A 23,365-nucleotide genomic window follows, 5' to 3' on the forward strand; every position below is an offset into this window, starting at 1 on the left:
TTGGGCCTGGGAAGCCAGACAGACGCGGCCCGGCGGAAGCACAGGCAGGAGGAGGACGTGAGAAGAGGTGGGTCCAGCAGGCTGACCCCGGAGAGAATGCACCCCTGAAGGCAGACGCAGGGCACCCAGCTGCGGTCCCGTTACACTGCGGGCGGGAAGTCGCGGCGGCGTTCCCTGCGCCGAGGCGGGGAGGCGGCTTTCCTGACCGCGCCCTCGCCCTGCGCGGAGGGGCGTCCGAGAGGCGGCGCAGGTCCCCCTGCCCGCCCCGCCCGGGGCCTCCCCAGCGCTCCCCCTTCCTCCCCCACCCTGGGGCTCAGGCCACTTCGGTAGGCCGAGTGTCTGCCGGCCCGGAGGAGCACTCCCGGGGGCGGGTTTGGGGGCAGGCGGCCGGGACGCCCTGGCACCGACAAAGCGGGGGTCCCCCGTGTAGGCGGGCTTCCTGCAGCGGGGGCCGGGTGGGGGCTGTGGTCCCCTGGCCGCTGATCCGACGCAGCGGGGGCCCGAGGGGCGCTGCTGGCTTTCCCCTGCGCATCTCGCGGCTCGCTGGGAACCAGGGTGGCAGCGGTGGCGGCCGGGGAGCGCCGCCCGCAGCCCTGCTCCAGGCCCCCTCCGCGGTAGGTGCGGCAGCCGCGGCTCCGGGCGCGATCTTAGGGGCCCAGGGGCCAGAGAGCTGAGCAGCCTCTTGTTAAACCTCAAAGAGTTCTTTGTTCTATAGCTGAGGACCAAAAATTCAGGGCAAGCCCGTCTCTTGGCTGGTTGCTTGGAGGTTGCTGGGAGAATCCTTCAGCGGGAGAAAAAGAAGTTTGGACCAAGATCACAAAAAGAAGCCAGCTCTTTTCTGCTTTCTGTTCCTCGCCTGGAGAGAGGCTCTGGCCACTTCCATTTTCTTTCTTTCTTTTGGTTTGGGAATGAAGAAACGGCTTCAAGCTTGCCTTTGACGATTACCAGCCCGGCCACCCTGGGAAGCTTTGAAACCTGCTGACGCCTGGGCCCCCTCCCCTAGGGATTCGGACTTGATGGGGCGGGGTGGGACTCCCCAGGGACTCTCATGCCACCGAGGGTGAGGGCCACTGGCTTCTAACTGTGTCTGTTTTACACGCTTACCCCTAGCAATGAAGAAGGGACAGCTCCTTCCCTCCCTGGCAGGGTGGGACGGTGAGTTTCCTCATTTGGACATCCGGCGTCTACACCTGAGGCCCCTGATGAGCACACTCTGATGCGAGCACTGTTTGCTGTGATCGGTACCAGCTGGTGCAGGGCCTGAGGGTGGAGGGCGCAGATACCACGCAACAGCTACCTGCCCCTGAGCTGCGGGTAGTTTTCTCTCCCCACCTAAACCCTGATTAGAACTCCTATGGCCTGCTTCCTCCAGCACAGAGTTTCTCTGAGCAGCCTAGATCGCTTCCTCGCCCACCTCCTTTCCCCCCGGGGATGGTTCCACCCTGGGGAGACGGAAAGCCTGTGCTGGGGCCCGCATTCACCTGCCCGACTGGAAATGTGGACTCCTCAGGGCAGAGCCGACCATCGGCCTCCTCCGAAGGCCCAGTGCCTTTCGCGGGACAGGTGCTCAACACACATTCTTTGTGCAGCTGATTCTGTGAGGCCAGATTCTCCTGGAGGCCTCTGAGCCTCAGTTTCCTCATCTACAAAATGGGGATGTTATTCACTTTGAAGAGTTGATGTGATGATTAAATAAAATGAATTGGACACCTGCTGTATCAGGCCACGTTCTAAGCGCTTTGTTTGTGTTAGCCCTTTGGGTCTTCACAAAACCGAAAGAGACAGGTCCCATTATTATTTTCCAGGATATCTGACAGGTCCTACTATGTGACAGCCAGGAAGCGGAAACACAGAGGGGTTCAGTAACCAGTCCAGGGTCCCAGAATCAAACCTGGCCAGGGGGCTCAGAGCCTGCCCTGCCTTTCTTGATGGGCTTGGTGCAATAGGTGAAGCCCCATTTCACACCCAGCACCCTCCTCAACATTTTGGGGTTCACCTTTCTCGCCTGGGGCCCACCCTGCCTGCTGCTTTCCCTGCAGCCTACTGCTAACCACCGCCTCTCCCCCCCACTCCTGCCTTTCTGGATTACGTCCAGTGGGCCTTGCTTTTCTCTCCCGAGAAGGCCCATCAAGGCAACTGTATGTGTTTTCTTCAACAGCCCACCTCTGAGAGCAATCACGCCCCCCACCTGGAAGGCTGGTGTTTGCAGGCAGTGTTGGGTCTGACAGCCATTGTCTTCCTCCTGCCAAGCAGGGAGGGTCCTCCACACACAGTTGCGTTTAGTCCTGGGGAACTGGGTCTGGCCCTGGAAGAGGTCCCGGTCCTCCCTCCTTCTGCACTTCCTCTCCACCCTCTCTCTTCCGTTCAGAAAGGTTTGTGGAAAACCTTTGATTAGTGGGACACTGGCCACAGGGGACAAATAGGCCGTGGAGGGCTCCCTGCCTGGTCCCCATGGGATATGACCACAGCTAGGTGACCAGTGGGGGACAGGGGCGCTTGCAAACGCCGATGGCTGCACATCCAGAGAAGACTTCGTGGAAGCGATCACACCTGCAGCAAGAGTGGGGGGAGCGGATGAGCACGCAGGCTGGGAGGAGCCGGAGACATTCAAGGACCACGAGGCATCTGTTGGAGTGGGGACCTGGGCGGAGCAGCGTTGAGGAGCCGAGGTGGGAGAGCAGCTCAGGCTCTCCCTGATTTGGAGGAACCCATCGGTGAGTCCTGAAACTAACATAGAAGGCTGCAACCAGCATAAAAAAAAAAATCGAGTAGAAAATACGAATGCATTGCATGTTGTAGCAATAAGAATTGTTTTGTGAGATTTGCTTATTTTTATGTGTACAGATGTGTGCAGGGGCAGTCCTGGTCCCCTCAGAAGATGCGTTTCCTACCGGGGGCTGTCCCAGCTGGAGGCACACTGCTGGGGGTCGCGGCCCGGTGGAGAAGGGTCCTAGGAATGTTCTCGAAGCTTCTGGGTCCATCTCATGACTGCTCTGCCTGGGTGCAGAGAACGGGAGGGGCCCTGCCGCACCCGCACCTGTGGGCTGCTGGCATTTCCTGAGGCTGCTGGTTGTTTGAAGGCTTAACTGCAACCTGCCGCGCAGCGGCTCTTGCTGAGTGCAAAGCATTTTTGCGGGAGTGGGGGTGGGGGTGCGGACTCTCTGCTTAATTAAAACAGGGAGAGGTTGACATGAGGGACCTTTAGTGGTTTTTGATCTCTCTCCCTCTCTGCCTGCTTTCTAACTCGAGGGGGGAAGAAAGCTTTTTCCTACTCTTTCTTCTTCAACCTCTCCCATCTTCCCCAGATCTGGCAGGTGCCGCTGGGCGTTCTGCCTTCCCCAAGGCCCCTCCTCCCCCATCTTGAAAGGGCTGAATTCTGGGTGCAGTTTATACAGAGTGTTTTGTGCTGGGGAGATTAACTATTCACCCAGCTAAATGACCTTGACCTTCTAAAGAGTCTTGCAGGGTTTTGAAAAATATATCTGGTTTCCCTACAAAACAACGTTAAAATATCCCATTGCAAATCTGGAAAATCTCTATGATACTTGGCAAAAATGGAAGACACTTAGGCATTCAGGCAAGCGGGCCCAAGTTCAAGTCCTGGTCCAGTCTTTTGTTAGCTGGGTGGCCTTGGGAATTTAACTTCCCTGAGCCTCTCTTGTCTTACCTGTAAAATAGGCTGTCGTGGGGAAGTATGAGATGAAACATACCGAACGTCCAGTGTGTGTTTGCTGGGATAATTCAGTGGTGCTCAAACACACTGTGGTGGGATCGTGGATGTCATGGTTTGTGTCTCTCAAATCTAGTGCTGATCAGTAGTTACAGAAAGTTGGAGCCAAGAAGTAAATCATCCACCAGAGTCCTTTTATTTTGCACATCAGGAAACTGAGGTCTGGAGACATTAAGCAATTGCTGGCATCATGTGATGAATAGATCGAACAGCTTAGACTTGTATCGAGGCTTCTGTTGACTTTATAACTATTCTCTCTGGAGAGTGCATTCTTCCCCACCCTGCTCCTTCATTCTCAAGAATGCACTTACTGTGTGTTCACAATAGGTTGTGTGGACCAGAAGACCAGCTGGTAATGATGGTTTGAGGCAGAGCCTGACTGTTCCCCAAACTCTTCCATTTCTACATCTTTTATCTTGTTCCAGCAAAGCAGCAGCAGTCAGGGCAGCCTGGGGCAGCACCATACCTATTTTTCAGAGAGGGAAACTGGGGCTCAGAGGCTTAAGTGGTCAGTGGAAGTTCATATAGCTAAAAAGTGGTAGTTATGAGGGTCCCAGTCCAGTGTCTCCTGCTAACTACTGATGGGGCAGGTACCCCATCAGCAGGGAGACAGCAGCCATCAGTTAAATGCTTAAGAACATAAGTATCAGCAGTGGCTCAACGTGGGAACCTGCTGGCTGGTACTAGGTATCAAAGCACGCAATGCAAAGCACCTGTTGGTGATACAAACCCTCCATAAACCCCAGTGTGAGTCCCCTAGGCACGCAATCCCTGCAAAGCACCAACCTGGCTGGAGCGAGAGCAGCAGATTCACCTGACAGGTTGTCACATCCCTGTAGACCACAATGAGATGCATTACGTTAAGCTCATTAATCATCCCGTCTAAGGGAGGCTCAGAGCAGGGTTCTCAGCAATTCCTTCACTCAGTGAGTGTGTGCCCAGGGCTTGCTCCTGCACGGAGCTGCACATGCTCCCTTCCTGGGGGCTGGGGACAACAAATCCAGACGTTCCTTCACGCCTGTGTGAACCGTAAGGTGGGCTAAGGACCTAAGAAAGTAGATCCTAAAGTGAATCAGGCCTGGGTGCCCTGGGCTCACTAACCCTGCCTCTGCTCAGGCCTTTAGGTCTGGTTTCCATGATAACCTGTAATCACCCACAAGGCCAGGCTTGGTTTCCCAAAGTCTTCTAGTGACAAATACCTAATGTTTATTGAGAATTCCTTGAGGGCCAGGCACTTTGCTATGAGCATGAGCGATCATCAGTTATCTCATATGATTCACACGACAACACCATCACCCCATTTTGTACATGGGGACCTGAGGTTCAGTCACCTGACCAAGGCTCACACAGCTGACAGGTGACCAAGCAGGGTAGTAGGGGGGAGACTCCAGCAACCTCATGACAAAGGGACATGAGAAGGGCATCCTTCTATTTTTGATTGGCTGGTGGCAGCTAAGAGGAGGCAATTAGTGGGGTGTGATGGGGAAGGGTAGGGAGCTCCTATGCTTGGGTCTATAAGGCCCACGAGGAGCCATTGCCCAGGAAGGCATTTGAAGCTGATGGTTCATCACAGATCCAACATGCTGAAATTCTCGAGTAAGCATGGAAGTCTGGCGAAGATGAAGTCTTGATTTCAGCCAGCCCCTGTTGGAGACGGAGAGCAACAGGAAGGAGATAGGAATGTGGGGAGGGGGCGGGGAGTTGGGGGACCAAGATGCAGGGAAGCTTGTGCCTGTCTGGGAAGCTGGTGGTCGATGGAAAGCCTGTGCAAGTTTCATAGCTGGAAAGATCTGAGTTCCAATCCCACCTGCGTTTGCCTGGGCAAATGACTACACCTTTCTGAGCTTCTGGAATATGGTAAAGATTCAATGTGAAAAAGGATGCACCAGGCACATAGTGGACACTAGATAAATGTGACTCCTTCTCCCAAAGTGAGCCCACACTTGGTGCGTCAGCTGCATGGAAGCTGTTATCTTGGGAAGACTGGCCACATACCCGAGAGGGCCACGACCTCCAGGGGTCACTGAGCTCTGTATTGCCGTCTCTCGATCTTCTTCCTTGAGATCCAATTCTATTTAAATATTGAGCACCTGCTTGGTTCATGAGCCCCTTTCAGCCGCAAGGATGAATATTGATCAGGTTGAGCCAGACCCGTAATTCTATTTCCTTTCCCAGTGATGGCTTTAGACATGAACATGTGTAAAGTTTGCTGGGGGCTTCTGCGAAGGTTTTGCTCTCCCTTAACAAAGGATATGAGGGAGGGATTCAACCTCTTACCTTTGGATGTTGTTATGTATGGATGTGATAGTTGGAGCTACAGCAACTAGTTTGTGACTAAGAGGGCAGAGCCAAGACAATCACAGAAGAGCTGACTGGGGAGACCTGGTATGGGTTAACCACATTTCTAACTGCATTGGTTTCCTATTATTGTAACAAATCACCACAAATTCCGTGGCTTAAAACAACACAGATGTATTCTCTTACAGTTTTAGAGGTCAGAAATCTGAAATTGGTTGATCGTGCTAACGCCAAGGGCTATTCCTTCTGGAAATGGACGGGAAAATCCGTTTCCTTGCCTGTGTCAGTTTATAGACCCTCCTGCATCCCTTGGCCTGTGGGGTCTTTTTCCATTGTCAAAGCACATCACTCCAGTCACCTTCTATCATCACATGGCCGTCTCTCCTGGCTCTTCCAGTGTCCCTCATAAGGATCCTCGTGATGACGTCAAGCTCACCAAGATAATCCAGGCAAATCGCTCCATCTCCAGATTCATTTAATCACTTCTTCAAAGTCCACTTTGCCGTATGGGGCAACATTCACAGGTTCCGAGGATTAGGATGTGCATGGATTTGGAGGGACACTACTCAGCCTATCGCATTATCCACTCCTGGGGCACCCTGCCTTAGGGCCTCTCTGTAGGGCCTGACAATTCTGGTCAGACATCCTTAGTGGTGTGATAGTGAATATTTAAAAACTGGCTTTCTGAATTTAAAAAAAAAAACACCACAAAACTCTGATTCGTAGCATTTGCCAATTTCCATGGTGTAAATACTCCCACTCTGGCTGGCTTTAAGCTACAACATGACTCACTGAGTGTGAAGTTAAGGAGAAATGCTGACAATCTCCTCTGGCATATCATCAGACCATTCTTTTGTCTGGTGCTCAAAAGTAGCATAAATGGTACATCCTGTGGTTATGGTGGTGTTTTGCTTTAATTTCGTAATATTCCACTTGATTTGTTGCCAGAGCAAACATCCCACAGGCTTGTGATGCTGATTGAGTTTCTGGGGCCCCCAAACCCCACTTGCCAGCCATCACGTCTGCTATCTGCCAAAGATTTGACTGCTTTACAAAACTCTTGATGTTGAAGCACAGGTGTTACCCCTCCCAGGGATGTTAAGGGTCTTTTGTTTGTTTTAACTTTATTCAAAGACTTAACTTCTTAAGAGCAGTTTTAGGCTCACAAACAAATTGAGAGGAAGGTACAGAGACATCCCATATACCCCTCCCCCCCACGCACAGCCTCCCCCATCATGGACATCCCCACCATGGTGGTGCATTTGCTACAGTCTATGAGCCTACATTGTCACGTCATTGTGACCCAAAGCCAATATTTTACATTGGGGTTCACTCTTGGCGTCGCACGTTTTATGGGTTTGGACAAATGTACGATGACATGTATCCGTTATAGTATCACACGGAGTATTTTCGCTGCCCTAAAAATCTCCTGTGCTCCACCTATTCATTCCTCTCTCCCTCCAACCCCTGGCAGCCACTGTTCTTTTTACTGTCTCTATAGTTTTGCCTTTTCCAGAATGTCATGCAGTTGGGATCATATGGGATACAGCCTCTTTTAGATTGGCTTCTTTCATCTAGTAAAATGCATTTAAGTTTCCTCCATAGCTTCTCATGTTTTAACTTTTTGTTTTGAACTAATTAAAGATCCAGAGGAAGTTTAAAAAATAATCTACCGGATGTCCCATATGTCTGTCACTCAGTTTTCTGCAGTGACAACATCTTGCATAACTATCGTATAACATCAAAACCAAGAAATTGACATTGGCATAACACATAGAGCTTGTTCAGATTTCATCAGTGTTATACACACTCATCTGTGGGTATAGTTCTATGCAATTTTATCACGTGTGTATTTGTATAGCTGCCAGGACAGTCAAGATCTAGAACTTTCCATTGCCATGAGACTCTGATGTTACCCCGTTAACCACACTCACCCTTTCCCCATCCCTGACTCCCGGCAATTACTAATCTGCTCTTCATCTCTATTTTTTTATACCAAGAATGTAACATAGACAGATTCAAACAGTATTGTAACCTTATGAGATTGGGGTTTTTTACTCAGCACACTTCCCTTGAGATCCATCCAGGTCATCGTGTGTCTGTAGCTCGTTCTTTTTTATCACTGAGTAGTATTCCACGGCATGGACATACCACAGTCTGTTTCACCATTCTCCTGCTGACAGGCATCTCTGTTGTGTTTGGTTTTTGGCTGTTATGGATAAAGCTGCTATAAACAGTCATGTACAGGCTTTTGGGTGTTCACCACCCATAAGTTTCATTTCTCTGGGGTAGATGCCCAACAGTAGGATTCTGGGGCTGGATGTTTATATTTTAACAGTAAATGCCTCTGGAAAATTAGGGAGGGAATTTCTAAAGCAAGGTGGTCAGACACAAGAGGGTAGGGAAGATATTCTGAGCACCAGATTCTGCTGGGACTTCTCAGGTTATGCCATGCATTGTGGACTTCATGCAGGTGTTGCAAGATGCCTGGGATGTTCTAGAACCAGGTTCTGGTAATTGCTGCCATAGACCTTAAAGCCTGGGTTTGCTGCCCTGGGGACCTCATAAATGAGAGATGGGGGCCCCTTCAGGAGAATCAAGTGAAGATCCACCCCCTAAACTCTTCTCTCCCCTCCCCTCTCAGGCCTGACCCTTCCCATTTCTCACTGTTGGTCAACACGATTCTTGCTCTTTTCCAAGAAGGCTCCAGGCTGTCCCGTGGGCGTCCAGCTCTCCCTCACTCCGTTCCTATTATTGGCCTCACCCAGAGCCCCTCTCCCTGTCCAAATTCTAACCACCTCTCCTGGAAGCCTGTGTTTTCCAGCCTTTCCTGATTTCTCCTCGCCTTGATCTTGTCGTAAAAACAGTAAGGGGCTTTCAAACATTTTTGCAGTCACGGATCCCTTTGTTCAAAGGAAATCATACCAGAAATATACACAAATAAAACTGATAACGGCAAAGCTGCTGGGATTAAAGTCAGGGTCAGGGACGAGGGTGCCTGCAGCCCCCACCCCACCAGGGCCTCCTCCCTCATGCACCCTCCTGTCGCCCCTCACTGCCCCCACCTGCCTCGGGAAACCCCTTGGGGCTTCAAAACTCCTTGCCTGGACAGTAAAACTGAGCATTTAACAAGATATAAATGTTTCATTCTTGCTTTAAACTTCTTGGGTTCTCTAGAATTCCCTCTTCCCTGTCTCTCTGGCCAGACAGCAACGGTTCTTACCCAGTGAGCTTCTGTCTCGCTCATCATGAGCCCCGATTTCTCCAGCATCCCAATGACAAGCACGAAATTGTTGGGTTGCCAGGCACCAGGGAATATGAACAGCAAATCACTTGCATTTGGGGGGGGGGAGCAGAGATTACTGGGTGAGGCTGGAGCCAGGCATCTGGGAGGTTCTTATTCCAGGGCTGGCTCTGCTGACAAATGTCTGTGTGGCCCTGCCTCAGTTTACCACCATGTATGATGGGGGTGAGCTTTGCTCAGGTGGTATTTATAAGCTGTCTGGATATCTCTTATGTTGTATTAACAAGAGATGGACAAGAGGATGCATGAAGCAGCGGGGAGGGGGAGCGATGTGTTTCTTGGGCTGGAGGTGGCAGCTGCCTAAGTCAAAGGCAGAATGTGTCGACACCATGACCCCATGGTGGAGCTTCCCTCTAAGTTCCTCGCGGGGGAGAGGCTCATCTTTCCACCCATACTGTCCATGGAGAGTAGAGACTCTAGTTCTTTCCTTCACTGATGCCAACACTAAACGGTGCTCCATAATAACAATCATGGCCAACACTTATGAAGGGCTTACTCTGGTAAGCAGTTGGCATTCATTCTTGATCTTCACAACAATCAGGTAAGGAAGATACCATTACTAATCCATTTTCAGATGAGAACATGGAGGTTTGGGATTGTTGAGCAATGTATTATATATAACAATGGTCACACGGCTACTGAGTGACAGGATTTCAGCATCCTGGGTTTTTGAGCTGACAGCTCACGCTTCACTCCTGTGCTAGGCCTGCTGTTACCTGTGCTTGTCTGATTGGTTGTCAGCTTGGTGGGCTAAGAGAAAGGACCCCTTCTTCTCTACCATCCATTTCTGGGTGGAGCTTGGGCCTCTCCGCCTCCCTTCCGTCTCAGTTGAGGGTGATCAACCACAAAGGGGTGTTTTCAGCAGCTACCATATGACTAAGAACATGTGTTCCTGCTTAGGGGAGAGCCCAGTATTTATGTCTTTCCCATAATAAATCAACAGTCAGTCATGTGTCACGTGGCGGGGAGTTCCTGCACAGTCACCCCCATCCTCATCAACCTGATCATATGTGTTATCGCTTCACAGTTGTGGGGAGCTCGGCCCGGCTCGCAGAAAGCTGGAGGAGAAGTCCCCAGGGGGGTGAGCGAGGAGGGAAGAAATGTGAAGAGGTGTCTCGATTCTCGCACGGGAGCTCTGGTGGAGACCCAACACCGAGGGACGGTCCCAGCATCTGATGAGGGTCTGTCCTGGTGTCTTGCCAGCTCTGCCGTTGCTGGGCTGCAGGTAACGGGGAGAGAGGGAGGAGGGGACGAGGCCCGAGACAGCGTCACTGTGCCTGTTCCTTAGGCCATCTCTACGGCAATGAGCTAAGGCCCAGCAGGCCTTTCCAGCGGGAAAAGACAGATCATGAACAACTGACAAAATAAGAGTAATTATATAGTGTTGCAAGGTGCTAAACACTCCAGGAAACAGAACAAGTGGAACAGTGTGGAGGAGTGGGACTGTGGCTGGGGGGCTTCGTGTGAGAGCCCCATATTAAATAGGGTGGTCAGCCATCAGGCTACTGCTGTGGTCTGAAGGTCGGTGTCCCCCTCCAGCACCCCTCAAGCCGTATGTTAGAAGGCAATTCCCCATGTAATAGTGTTAAGAGTTGGGGTCTTTGGGAAGTGATTAAATCATGAGTGTCCCCCTCTCATGAGTGGGATTCGCGCCTTCTAAAAGAGGCTGGAGTGAGCTCTCCGGCCCCTTCTGCCATGCGCAGATGCAGCTACAAGGCGCCATCTTTGAAGCAGAAAGCAAGCGTGGAGTCTGCCGGCGCCTTGACCTTGGTCTTTCCAGCCTTCAGAACTGCGACCAATTGTTAATGAATGACCCCGCCTATGGTATTTTGGTATCACAGCAGCTGGAATGGACTAAGACAGGTGCCACATAAATAAGGTAGGCCTCGCAGAGTAGGCCAGAGAGGTGGCTTTAGGGTTACCTGGTGGAAGAATGTTCTAGGCAGAAGGCACAGCCAAGGCAGAGGCCTCAGTGACGGCTTCCTCCTGATGGAATCTGAGCTGCCTGTGGGTTGGGACTTTGCTTTCTTCACTCAGCAACCCTTGAGCCTGGTCCCAAGCTTGGCACGGGGTGGGCACAGAAATGTTTGCTGAGGGGACGAACTCTCAGGCCCCCAGTGTCAAAGCCAGGAGCAGCCAGTGTGGCGGGGCAGTGCTTAAAGTTTCTGGCAGTGGTCCTTCACTCTGGCCTCCTTGTCCGTGGAAAGCTGCCTCTGAGCTCCAGAAACCCCCTTTCCTACAGCTCAGACACCCCATCTTGTTTCCCTCCATCTCCTTTCCAGTTTTCCATGGGGTCCCTTCCAGCCAGCTCGCTCCACACAATTCTCCCTCCTCCACGTTGCCGTGCTCAAACTGGGAGCCCTTATCGCGTTCCCCCTTTGTGTCGGAGCCAAGCTAAACGTATTTGGGGACTGTTGTGCTTTTTTCATATTTCCTCATGAGTCAGTCTCTCCAGCTTTTGAATCATTTCTCCCCTGTGAATGGCTGGCAAGGAGCAGGAGCCCAGGCCTCGGCTTGGAGACACGAAGCCCTTCAGCAGGCGCGGGCTGGGGCGGGAGGGCCTCGCACCCGCCTCTCCTGGAGGGTGAGGCCCCCTGGGGAGTCGGGCTGGGCCACCTGCTGCGTTAGCGGTGGGCCTGGCTCCTCTGCAGGCTTCTCTCCAGGGGGCTCCTGCTGACTTGAAAGGAAAGTGAAGTCAATCTCAGACTGCGAGGTGGGGCCCAGGCAGTGGGGTGCGAGAGAAACTCAGTCACTCGAACATTCATTGAGCACCTGCTATGTTCCAGGCGTTGCCTAAGTTCTGGGAACACAAAGACGCCAAAGATGTGATCAAATAATCGTGATTGAAATATTAAAGATGCTTTGGAATAGGTTCTTGGTAAGGGTAACCAAGGAGGGGACAGTCCCATCTGCCCTGCTGACAAGAGGAAAGGGAAGGGCTTATGGGACATTTTAGTATCTGGTTAAGAGCAAGAAATTTAGAGAGAGAGATCTGGGTTTAGACCTTGGCTCTGTTGCTTTCTAGTGGAACGACCTTGGGCAGATTACTTACACTGGCTAAACCACAAGTATTTTTTTACCTATGAAATGGGACTAATAATGCCGACCTTGCAGGGACAGTTGGGAGATAAAATAAGATGACGTAATAACCGGTGCGACCACTGTGATGGAGGAGGCCTGAGTGTGTCCACGCCCCTGCCGCTCACAGTGTGGTCAGGACGGGCAGCACCCGCCTCACCGAGGACCTGGGGGTCATGCAGGGTCTCAGGCCACCCCAGGCCCACTGAAACAGAAACGCATTTTAACGAGATCTCCGGGTGATTTAAGATTTGAGAAGCCCCGCCCTACGGGGGCCGTGGGAACTTGTGGACTCCTTGAAATTCTGCATGAAATCGTGGGACATGTGCTCACGGGCATTTTTCTGAAGCTGAGCGGCTCTTACTTTCGCTTCCCAAAGGGGCTTGGGGAGTGCCCCGTCCCGTCTGGCGTTTTAGATCATTTCAGTGCAGGGGGGAACGGGGACAGGGAATTTTGCTAGTGTCCAGGTGAACAGTGCTGGGGACGTAAGGCAGAAATGAGAGAGAGAGGGGAGAGGAAGTCACAGACATGAGAAGGAACATGCAGGGGATTGTGTGACGTTTGGGGTTGGCAGTGGAGGGGAGGGGGGCCGGAGCTGTTAGACTGGCCCTCAAGTTTTAGGCATGGACGATTCCCAAACACGTGGTTGCTCTATTGGCCAACACAGGGGGTGTAGGAGAAGGGGCGGTTGTGAAGAGGGAAGATGGAGAGTTCAAAAAAAGATGTGTAGAGGGGAGAATATTCTGGAGAAACTGGAAGCAACAGACCCTGCCTGCATGGCACTGCCTTCTGCCTCGCTGGAGTTGGGACAGGGTGACCCACTGGGTCGTTGATTGACAATAAGAATTAATGCAACGTATAGTGAGCTGAGGGCTGTCGCCCCCAAATTCATGTCCCCCTGGAACCCCAGAAGGTGACCTTATTTGGAAAGAGAGTCGCTGCAGGTGTAAGTAGTTGAAGCCATACTGGCTTAGGGTGGGCACTAAATCCAGTGACTGTAGTCCTTTTAAGACTAGAAGAGAACACACAGACACAGCAGGAAGAAGGCTACAGGAAGTCAGAGATGGGAGCGATACAGGCGCAAACCAAGGAATGCCAAGGATGGCCGGAGCCTCCGGAAGCTTCAGGAGGCAAGGAATCTCCCTCAGAGCCTTTGGAGGGAGCATGGTCTAGCCACAACCTTGATTCAGATTCCAGCCTCCAGGACCGTGAGAGAATACATTTCTGTTGGTTTTAAGCCACCTCGTTTGTGAACCTCACCGTGTAAATGAGCATGGAGAACATTCTAGCAAAGCCTGGCAAATAATTCCTGAGACTCACCTGATGTGGAAAACCTCATCAGCTTGCTCTCTGCCCGGCAGCTGAACCTCAGGTGTCTGCTTGTCCTGGGGCGTCACAGGCTATTGTCAGTTTCGCTCCTGAACACACAAAGGGGGGTGTGGAGCCCTCCCTGCGTGTCTCTCTCAGATGAAGAGAGACATGAAACTTTACCCGAAACTGCAAAGTCCATGTCCGGAAGAGCAGCTTCCTACTTCCGCTCCCTCTGCCCTCTCCCTTCCTCCGCCTCCCCCTTCAGACATCCCTGCCCAGGGTTTTCCTCTTCTCCTCCGCTCGGGCCTTCTGGGCGAGTCTGATGCGGAAACGTCCTGGACAGGTCAGTAGCAGCTTGAGGCACCGGCTTCCACACTGGGTTCCTCAGTCGTGCCTGGGAAACGAGGAGATGTTTGGGTGGAATTTTTTTTTTTTTTGAGACAGAGTCTCACTTTGTTGCGCAGGCCAGAGTGAGTGCCGTGGCGTCAGCCTAGCTCACAGCAACCTCAAACTCCTGGGCTCAAGTGATCCTCCTGCCTCAGCCTCCCGAGTAGCTGGGACTACAGGCATGCGCCACCATGCCCGGCTTTTTTTTTCTATATATATTAGTCGGCCAATTAATTTCTTTCTATTTATAGTAGAGACGGGGTCTCACTCTTGCTCAGACTGGTTTCGAACTCCTGACCTCGAGCAATCCGCCCGCCTCGGCCTCCCAGAGTGCTAGGATTACAGGCGTGAGCCACCACGCCCGGCCTTGGGTGGAATTTTTGATGTTTGGCTTGAACGGGCCCTGGGGGCAGATGGCAGACAAAGGTCATTCATAAGCAGGATGACTTGCTCCTGGTGGCCTGGGCACGGTTCCTGTTGTCCCATTTAATTATTAATAGCACCCATGTTTGGGCAATATGTTTACCATTTCTACAACCCGTATTGCAGACTTCTGTGTTCATCCAAATGGCCTAACTGTTCTTCACGAGCAGCTTGCACAAGTAGGCATCCCAGCAGCGCAGGGAGCCAGCTAGGGAAATGGGATCATCCACCCTGTTTGACAGGTGAGGCCTCTAGGCTTACAGATGTTCGGGGACTTGCTGGAAGCCTGAAGCTGGAACCACAGTCCAAATCTTCCAGGGTTGGCTTTTAGGAGCCTTCAGTTGCTTCTGCAGGACATCTGAAGTTAGGGCCAAGACAAGCAAAGGAGACTCACTCATTAATTCTTTCACTGTGGCTGCTCTTGGGTAATACAGTCAGCCTTCTCTTCTTTTAAAAAAAGTTCCCAGCCTTCCAGAGTGGAGAAAAGACCCAGGATTAGGATATGCAGAAAATGTGGCACCAAGGACCTCCTTGCAGCCCCACGTCACAGACACATGGCCACAGTGGCCTCAGGACAGTAATTCCAGCAGGGTGGGTTGGTCGAGCCCATCGTTCCCCTGATTGGGAATTGGATGTGTGTGTGTGTGTGTCACGAGTCAATGTTGCATCCACAACAGGTGAGGGGCAAGGTCTCAGCAACTGGGCACATGACCCTGGAGGCCAGTGCCTGGCACCGAAACCCCCTGGATGAATGGACTGCAGAGCAGATGAGCCCTGATGCTCCCAACACCACCCAACCTGCTGCCCGGGAGACACCAGAGCCTTGCCGAAAGGCCAGCGCTTTGACTGCCACCTGTCCACGGGGTCGGTGAGGAGGGCACTCCCACCCCAGGGTCGCATAACACCGGATACTGGACTGAGGAGCCCAACAACAGTTTACCAGTCACATATACTCTCAGCCAAGAGGGAGGACCCCACACACGGGGCAGGGCCACACCGGGTGGTACTCAGGCGCACACAGAATGAACAGGCAGGGAGGTGAGCAGCAGGCTTTGTAGTATCAAGAAGGTGAGGTGGCCCTTGGTTCCCACGGGAGGACGGGGTTGGCTTGTGTGAGTGATTCCATGGGTTGGCAGGGGACTGAAAACCACTACCAGGGGATGAGCAGAGACCATGCCTGGCCCCCTTGGTAAAGAGCTTTGTTTGGCTAGGGGACATTATCCATAGGAGCGGTGTGGGGAGGGGAACCTGTGGTCAGGCCCTTCAAACCCTCCTGGTGTCCCTTCAGACATTGAGGCAGCACATAATATTGGCCTTCATTTTAGTCCTTTCTCCTGAGCCAGGTGAGGAGAGCTGTATAGCAAGGGCTTTTTGTTCTGCACTGTCTGCTGCCAGCACTTACTCAGCCCTGGAGATGGTACTGGCTCAAGCCTCATTGTCACATATGCCAAGACCCTGTTGAAATTCATCGATTTCACTGGAATTCAGTATGTTGGCTCATGCCAGGGCTTGGAAATCTTTATATGACATAGAGGTTTTGTTATCGTGAGGTTTGTGGTAACCATGTATGATGGGTATATCTTTTTTCCTTCTCTTTTTTTAGAGACAGGGTCTTGCTCTGTTGCCCAGGCTGGAGGACAGTGGTGCAATCATAGCCCACTGCAGCCTCAAACTCCTGGGCTCAAGCAATCTTCCTGCCTCAGCCTCCCGAGTAGCTGGTACTACAGGCATGTATCACCATGTCCTGCTAAATTAAAAAAAAACATTTTATTTTTAGAGACAAGGTCTTGCTGTGTTTCCCCAGGTTGGCCTCAAACTCCTGGTCTCAAGCAATCCACCTGCCTCAGCCTCCCAAAGTGCTAGGACTACAGGTGTTAGCCACCACGCCCAGCCTGATGGGTACATCCTGATAGGGCGAAACATACTGAGGGGCCACAACTTTTTCCAGTCCTTTCTCATCTCTTTTCTGGTGAAATCCCTAGGTGGACCCCTAGTACCTGTGGCCCAGCTCAATCTCAGGGCACCTAGGAGTCCCAAGTGTACTGGCAGTGGTTCAGACTCTGACTTTTGAGGGTGTAGGCAGTGGAGTCACCTAGACTCTGGGTTTCTGTTTTCTCTTCTGCACAAGATGATGAATGGCTGAAGCATGTGTATCTCCAGTGTTATGTGATGTCTGTTATATGATGCATGTTATGTGATACATGTTATATGATATGTGATGTATGTTTTGTGATGGTAGCTGGGGAGAGCAGCCTGTGCCAAGAAGGATCATCGTTCTCAGTCGAAGCAGTCTTCCGTGTTGTTACCACTCTGTGGCTGGTGGTCATCTCTGGGGTTGAGTGTTCCCTGTGTGCAAAGCCCCATAACCAGTCCCTGAGAGGGTGAAAAAGCTCAAGGGTCCTGCGACACATACACACATGTACGGCTGGGAAAGACTCAGGACTCTTACATGAATGCATGTGCAGATCAGAAGGACAGCCTTCATTTTCCGTCCTTCCCCCTACTTCTGTTTAAAGTGGGAAGAGACGCCTTCAATAGCTTTCATTCTTTAGTTGCAGGTCAAATAAACCCCTGTGAACTAGCTTAAGCCGGAACGAGGGCTTTGCTCTAATGGATATAGGGCTTTTGTAAATTGAAGACAGAGACATCATTGTTCTAGTGACCTGTTGCTGTATAACAAACCACCCCCAAACTTAGTGGTTTTAAACAACAATCATATATTGCTCCTAAATCTGCACTTTACGTGGGGCTCAGTGGGGAAGACTCACCTTGGTTCCATGTGGTGTCACCTGGGTTGGTTTCACTGTGGCTGGAGGATGTGCCTTCACGATGGCACGCTCACCTGGCTGGCTGGCACGTTGGTGCTGGCTGTCAGGGGCTGCTTGGCCAGAGCTGAGGGCTGGGGGCCTCTGTTCCTCTCTACATGGACCCTCCATGTGCCATGTGTCCATAGAGCATGGTGGCTGGGTTCCCAGGCTGAGTGGCCCAAAAAATAGAGCTCTGTGATCTAGCCTCAGAAATCACAGTGTCACTCCTGCCACATTCTAGTAGTAAGGGAAGTCACAAAGGCTCACGGGATTTCAAGGGGAAGGGATACAGATTATCTCTTGATGGAGTGGAAGGTTCTGGAAGGGCATGTGGGATGGGAAATATTGTAACCATTCTGGAAAATACACTCTGCCGCATTTGTCATGCCTCAGAGAGGGGAGGGCCTGGAAGTGTGAACGGGGAGGCCCATTCTCTGGTCTCTTGCATCCAGTTGTCTTGGATATAGTTTTCATTCTCTTCTCTCTCTGTAGACTGGCCTTTCTGCTCTTTAGTCCCCACGGCAGCTCCTGACAGCCCCCCTAGCTCATGACTGTTTGTGTTACAGTTGCAGTTTGTGCTGAGACAGACTCTCTTAGACACAATGCCCAGGAGAAGGAGCCAAAATGGCCCAGATCGGGTCGGCTGTCTATTCCTAGGCCAGTTAGCTATAGCCACGGTCATTGTCTTGAAGCAGAAACAAGATATACTGGGAGCATCTCTGTCGATATGGGCAGACATTTGACAGGTATCAGACTTGTAGTGGTGACCTGTGAGCAGGACATGGCAGCAGGCTGTTAGGATGCTTCTATTGACCTTCTTAGGATGACCAGTGAAGGAGTGGTTTGATATGGTTAGAGCAGGAATGGTGGCTTTTAAATTGGCAGAACCTACATAGTTGTTCTTTGCCCTTGAGACATCAAACAGGAAGAAATGGGCTTAATTAAAATAGGATAATCTTTGACTAGAATTTGATGGATCTGGGTGAGACCATCTGGTCTACTCCTTCTGTCTTCAGTCAGGTACAATAGTTATATCCTCAGATGTGAAGATTGAGGAACTATAATTAGCAAGTGACTGAAAGGGGGAAAGAACATAAGCTCTCTTGCTTTGTGATGTAATTTTTTCCCTCTGTGGACAACTTCCTTAGTATCTTGAACAGGCTAACAATATAATGCAATCAATCATTCATTCAGTCAATCAAAATGTTGCTATGAGTCTGTGTGCTTGCTGCAAACAGGCTCCCTGCTAATCCCAGTGAGACAAGTATTATTATTACTCCCTTTAAAAGATGAGAGTTGAAATAATTTGCCCAAGGTCAGAGGTAATGAACAGAAGAGCTAAATTTGAACCCAGCCTGTCCATTGAACCTTGATACCATCCATACTTTTCTAACACTATACATTTGGAATGGCTGCCCTTGTCCATGGCCTCTGATGAGAGATCAGACGTGGCATTGTTCTGTTATCATGTGACCTCTTCCAGCTCACCTGATTGGACCAGAGGAAAGCACCTGACCTAAGAACAGCCAATTCATAGGCTGGCTGGTAGCCTATAGTGAGGGAGATCTGGCTTAGAACTTCCCTGGTAAGGGTAAGGGTTTCTCAATTAGGTTCCTCCGATTCTCTTTCTTTGGAATTTGAAGTGGAGATACAGAAATTGAGAGTCAAGCAGTCAGTAGTGAGGATAGAATCACATTAATAATCAAGTGCGATAGAAGATGCAAGAGAACATGGTGGCTTAAGTTGTCCTTGGTCCCGGGCTTTCTTTCATTTTCTGAATTACATTTAATCTTTGGAAAACCTGGGTTTGGGGCTGCTCTAGGCTTGTGAGAGTTCTCGTTCTCACTGACCCACGTTCCTTAAAGCAAGTCCTTGTCATTTGAGGTAGGCCAAGCGAGTCTCAGATCTTTGCCCTGTGCTTATCAAAGGCAGTTAGGTTTTCATTGTGCAATTAGGAACAACTTGATTGTCAGATGAGAATGAAGGTAATTAAAGGAGGGAAGGTATAAGGTGACTATTCCAGGTGAGTGAGTATGATCTCCATCTCTATCTAGAAATAATCATCACTACCTAGAAGAAAGGGTGAGATATTTGCCTGGTCAGAGGTGGAAGGATAAACTAATTAATCTTATTAGAACTGGTATTCTGTGATCCGCTGATGAAGGCTTGTCTGAAAACAGGATGAATCTGTGGATATATAAATTATCTCATCTGGTTGAACTTCAGCATCTGTGAGTGCTTGTAGGAGTATAGCTAGTCCTATGCTATATTGGTCAAGACTGTTTAAGGTTGCGTAGGACAGAAACTTAAACTTAAGCCAAAATAAGTAAATAAAGAAAGAAAGAAGAAGAAGAAGGAAGAAAAGAAAGAAATCCATTGGTGTCGGGTACAGGTATGGCAGTATCTAGGTGAGTGCCCAACAGAACTTTCTGTGACAATAGAACTCTTCTGCATCTGTGCTGTGCAGTACAGTAACCACCAGCCACGTGTGGCTACCGAACACTTGAAATACAGCTACTGTGACTGCAGAACTGAATTTTTATTTTATTTAGTTTTAATTAACTTAAATTTAGATTTAAATGCCTACACGTGGCTAGTGGCTACTGTATTGGACAGCACAGACTTAGATGCCCAAGCTGTGCTGTATCTCGCTCTCTTGGTGGTGCTCCGATGGGCTTTTCGTAGCTCGTGCGTCCACGCCTGCACCAACCCTGTTCACAGAGATTGGGAGCTCTGCCCAGGTCTGGGTCACATGTCAGCGAGGTTCACCTTGTCTGAACCACATGACATGCGTCCTTGTGGAAAGAGGATTTCTGTATGAGAAAAAGAGGGAAGGAGAAAGCTGGAGTGGAATAAACGCCGTCCCCCAGAGAGACCACCCCCCAGGTGCCATATGTCAGGTGCTCACCTGACAAATATTTATGGACACCCTTGGTGCCAGGCCCTGTGTTAGATGCTGGGGACACTAATGAAGAAATCATGACAACAGCAAGACAGAAGAGCCCTGCTTATTGGCAGTCTGGTAGGGGAAGGTGACTCCTAAGGGTAGAGTCACAAACCAGAGTATGAAGGATGAACACACTGCTGCTGGGACAACTCATTTTGCATTCGTTTAGCAAACTGCTGATATGCTGAAAAGTGACTTCTCTATCCCCCCTCTTGAAGGCAGCATTAAGAAATTGCTTCAGTTCTCAAAAAAAAAAAAAAAAAAAAAAAAAGGCTTAAAAAAAATCAGAAAACAAAGCCCAGTCTCGGAGAGGAGCCAGAGTCTGGCGGATGGCTAGGCATGCGCTGTCTAAAAATAGAGCGGAGCTGATTAATGAATGTCTCTAAAACAGAGATCAAACCCAGAGGTTGTACCAACACGGCTGACATGTGCTCCTCTGGGACTTCGCACTCCTTTAGAAGAGAGTTGCTCAAAACTGGGTTACCCAAGAGCTTGGCCTGGGTGCCCGGCGCTCAGCTTAGCCAGGGAGGGGCACTTCTCCGGTAACAGCCGAAAGGTGGCGTGGGGTGCAGGGCTCGCCTCCCGTCCCCTGGGCCTGCCCTCCCCCTCCCAGTCCTGCCTGGGGTCGGGACAGGGTGGCATCTGCAGCCAGCCTCTGCCATCTCCCAGAAATCCGCCCCATGCTTGGTTAGCCTAGGGTTCGGGGCGTGGGCACCCCAGTGGTGGGATGTTAGATCGTTGAGAGATATTCATTGACTGTTAACCCTTGTCATTCTCCCAACAAGCCTACGGGGTAGATCCTTATTAGCTCCCACTTACAGAGGGGAGAACTGAGGCACCGGATGTTGATAACTTATGCAAGGTCACAGAGTTCATGGGTGGAGAATGGGATTTGGACCCAGGCACTTGGTTCCAGAGGCCACACACTCAACCACTATCCACACTGCCCTTGTTTGTCCCTACAGGTGCCCTGCTGACAGGTAAAGTCCCTGTCCCCGTTGTACTGATGGGAATGGGAGACGTCCAGCTGGTGGAGACAAACAAGTGGCAAGGCAGGTGGGGATCTGGAGCCCTAGGTCCTGGTCTGGGCTCTGCACCCAATGTGCTCTGTGACCTTGGCATTGTCACCCACCCTCTCTGGGCTTCAGTTTCTTCATCCTTACCCTGCCTAATTCTGCCATTGCTTTCGAGCTTTTAGCATATGCAAGTCTTGCACTGGTCACTCTTCACACATTATCCCATTTAACCCTCCAAGCGCATCCTGAGGCTGAGGACACGGAAGGTGTCCCAGGTCACCCAGAGGGTCCACAAAGTGGCAGAGTAAGAATCTGAATCCAAGTCTGCTTGGTTCCAAAGGCCCCCTGTTTCCCTCTATTTGACAGTACATCTCTGCTGAGGCGACAGGCACAAAGGCTCCAGGGGGCAGGAACTGTGCCTTCCACCCCAGGGCTGGGGGCTGTGCTCTGACGACCAGCACGGGGTTTCCCTGGGGAGTTGTGGGGTGTGCAGAGTGTCACGACCTGACCTCTGGGGCTTCTCCCCCGACACAGGCTGAGGGAATGTCTTTATGGATGGAGGGCAGAGCAGGGAGCTCAGGGAACAGTGGCCACAGACAGGCAGACAGGCCACCGAAGCCAAAGGAGGGAAGGCGGGGACACCTTCCGGGCTCTGCACAACCCCCTACTTCCCCGCATCAGAGGTGGATGGGGAAGCCGGACTGTGATGGGGCCAGGCTGCCTGCAGCCACCACAGAGGTTTAGGGTCCCCCTTCCCTCCCGGGTGATAGATGGCTGCTTTCCCGTCATTACCTTTCCCCACCCTCTGACTTTCTATTTTGAAGCTCCTTCAACTGCAGAGAGAATTCACTTTGTCCCGCAAGGACACTAAAACCTGGTACAAACAGTCTCTGATAATAAATGCCTTTTTTTTTTTTTTTTTTTGCAGGGGATCAAAAGCTCCCCAGACACTTTCAAAGCGAGCCAGGGCGCTTTGGCTGTATCGTGCAGCCTGGAACCCTGAGCGGCTCGGGGGGAAGGAGGCTGGGCGCTGGCATCGGGCAGTTGCCAGGCCCCTCCTGGAGGGAGCAAGTGCCCTGAGGAGCAGAGGGCAACTGGGAACAAAGTGACAAAGGGTCAGATTCCAGCCCCCCAGGCGCAGAGAGGACCCCTGCCTTGGGCCAGAGCAGCGGTGGGTGTCTCCTCCTGGAGGGGAAGGTGGCAGCCTGGGACACGGGTGGGCACATCTGAGGATAGCTGGCACCCCTGGCAGTTCCAGGCTTGGAGGGAAAGCTCTGCATATGGAGGGTTGGCATGGCCACTGGCCTGAGTGGGTGGCTTCCAAACAAGATGAACACCCGTCCTCCCTGCAGGTCCTCAGAAAGCGAGGAGTGAGGCAGCCAGCCAGCTGCCACCAGCTGTGGGTGCCCCAGGTCTCTCCTGAACCAGGCCTGGTCTGGCGTTGGCCTCCAGCACAGTGTCTTCCTGAGCCGTTATCCCCCCGCCAGCTGGCCTCTGTTGCAGGGTTGGGGTAGGAAGCAGAGCACCCAGAATGTCCTTCCCTTCTCGTCCACTTAGAGCTCCCTGCTCAGCGGTGAGGTGGTGGCTGTGGGCATGGACTTTGGAGCCAGGGACACCTGGGTTTCAACCTTCCAATTCTCGGGCAAGGTGCTCACCCTCTGTATTCATTGCCATTTGACGGATAATTCATTACTCCAACACTTAGAGATTTAAAAAATGTTTATTTACCTTTATTTATTCATTTTTTGAGACAGAATATTGCCCTGTTGCCCAGGCTAGAGTGCAGTGATGTCATCATAACTCACTGTAACCTCAAACTCCTGGGCTCAAGCCATCCTCCCGTCCCTGCCTCCTAAGTAGCTGGGACCACAGGTGTAGGCCACTTCTAGCCTGGCACCTGCAATTTGACCTTGGGTCAAACTGGCTGGCCTGGACATGCGGCTGGGGGAAGGGGAGGGGAGGCGAGGGAAACCCTGACCCCCACATCTGTAGAACCCTGGGGTGGTTGGTGGATGGTAGCTCCCTCCCTGAGCAAGAGAGCAAGGAGGGGGAGCTGGAGGTGGG

Source organism: Microcebus murinus, chromosome 18 (assembly GCF_040939455.1).
Source record: "Microcebus murinus isolate Inina chromosome 18, M.murinus_Inina_mat1.0, whole genome shotgun sequence".
In the NCBI taxonomy this organism is placed as follows: Eukaryota; Metazoa; Chordata; class Mammalia; order Primates; family Cheirogaleidae; genus Microcebus; species Microcebus murinus.